This window comes from Choloepus didactylus, chromosome 25, assembly GCF_015220235.1.
Source record: "Choloepus didactylus isolate mChoDid1 chromosome 25, mChoDid1.pri, whole genome shotgun sequence".
Classification (NCBI taxonomy): Eukaryota; Metazoa; Chordata; class Mammalia; order Pilosa; family Megalonychidae; genus Choloepus; species Choloepus didactylus.
The window spans coordinates 634,331-636,739 of NC_051331.1; the positions used below are offsets into that span (position 1 = coordinate 634,331).

The following is a 2,409-nucleotide window of genomic DNA, read 5'->3' on the forward strand; positions in this document are numbered from 1 at the left end:
TAAGTAAATACAGTTTAAGTAATACAGTTTAAATTTTAAGTAAATAAAACTGTCACACAAAGTTATCATTAAACACACAAACTATGGAACATCCATTCCCAAATGAGCTTTATTTTTGAAGATATTGGAAGTGAATTATTTTAGACCCAATAATAGATGGGGGATAAAGGATAGTATGTCTGAATAGAAATGTCTTCAAATCATTTCAGATACATACTTTTTTAGTAGTACTACCAATTTCACACAATTGTGAACTTGAAAATTGTTATTAGTGTCCGTCAATTCTGTAAAAATATTTACAGAATTAGGCCATTAAATAATTTCCTTGTTACTCTCTCATTGTTTGAGTTTAAGTGGGCTATGATTAATAGGTCTTTAGATTTGAACCTTTCTCTGATTTTTGTTATCTCTACTCAACAGGTAAATCAAATGCTTGAAATCAAATAAATGGCTGGATCCAACTTCATTGAGGTGATTCTTTTAGTCCTCTCTGGATTTACAGATCACCCTGAACTACAAGTCATCCTTCTCTTGCTGTTTCTCTTCAGTTACTTGTTCACTGTTTGGGGGAACCTTGGACTAATGTTAATCAGGATTGACTCTCAGCTTCATGCACCTATGTAATATTTCATATGCAATTTAGCATTCACTGACTTATTTTATTCTTCTACTGCAAGATCCTAGACACTGGTCAGTTTCCAATCCAAACAGAAAACCATCTCTTTTGTTGCCTGCTTTGTCTAAATGTATTTTTTTTTTGGTGTGTACTGAGTGTTTTCTTCCGGGATCAATGGCCTGCAATCACTTACTCTATTCAGTAGTCATTTCTCAGAAAGTGTGCAGTTGTCTGGAAGGAATGCCATATGTGACAGGCTTCACAAATTCTCCTATCCATGTGTGTTCTAAGTAGTTTAGTGTTCTGCAAGTCCAGTATTAATCATTTTTTCTGTCTCACCCCAGGTCTATGTCACACTGCATAGATGCATCCAACACAGAGATGGTCATCTTTGTCTTTGCTGGATTCACACTGATGAGCTCTGTTCTCATCATCACAGTCACTTACACTGCCATCATCTTGGCCATCCTGAGGATCCAGTCTGCAGCAGACAGGCAGAAAGCCTTTTCCACCTTTGTGTCCCACCTCCTGGTTGTAAACATCTTCCATGGGTCCCTGATTTTCACATATTTACAGCCTGATGACACATCCTCCCTGACTCTGGCACAGGTGGCATCTGTGCTGTATACCATCATCATTCCAATGAGGAAATCACCGATCTATATAATCTGAGGAAAAAAGACAGGAAAAATGCTTTCCTGAGAGTCATACATAGAAAACTGTTTCCATGACAAATCTATGTATGTTACAATTAAAACAAACCTGGAGGGCTTTATTCATTCAATTTTCCAGCAATTGGGAAAGTATTACAGTAACCTTACATGGCATAATATAAATTAAATGACTTAGAACCATGAAATTTGTCATATGAATTATAATCTTATATGTTTGTGTTGAACACCAAATCACTATAATAGGAGATCATTTAGGCACATCAATTATTCAGAGTATGGACATATGCAAGTAAGTAAAGGGGCATCTGTGCAGTGCCTGAAATTTATGCCTTACCACTGATGTGTAAGCACATGCAGCAGTGTAAACCTCTGAAAAATATGAAATTGTTCTTTAGTATTTCTAGAGGTTCTTTTTCCTCAGCTGTTAGCAAATTAAGAGTAGAACATTGAGATATTAAGACTTGAGGAGTGCTAAATTTTACAAAGAAATGGCAGCTGATAGCCTAAGAGCAAAGCAGGAAAAAGTACAGAACTAATAAAAGTAAATATAAGCCCCAGTGAAGATTGGATCAGTTCAGTGAAGTGTAAGCATTAATGGGGCCATCATGTAATATAGAGAAATCTCTGGATAATGTGGGGTCATTTTGCTAAGATAATTAAATTTTTTATTAATTTGTGTTTAGACATGATTTTGATTTTTGATTGCATAGAAAATCAATCTGTTTAAGAAGTAGAGTATGTTCTCCATTAAGCAGCAGAGCTTAATTTGCAAGTAAATATACTGTGCTTTTCTAACACAGGTTAATCTGGCAGAAAACTTCTGGTAATAATGAATCTACAGTGTTAAAAGGGAAAAAAGTAAAGTTTTCTTGTCCCTTGAAGAGGGAAATACAGGGCTGAAAAAGTTATTCTTTTATGTAAACCCAGATCAACAAACTCTCCCAGATACTGTCAGAAAATCCTTCAGCACAGCCTTAACTGCTTTAAAGCATGTTTGATGTATCAGGTTTCAAAATGAAAATAATTGTTTTTGTTCATTTTGTACAAGTCATTTGTAGTGATCAAAGGAATGAGTTGGGCATCATATTTATGATATATGATGAAAGGAATCAAAGACTA

General features: G+C 35.1%; 1 pseudogene; it reads left to right on the forward strand.

The window, feature by feature from the left end:
- Positions 1–447: 447 nt before the first annotated feature.
- On the forward strand, positions 448–1,347 carry LOC119520259 (annotated as a pseudogene).
- Positions 1,348–2,409: the final 1,062 nt, after the last annotated feature.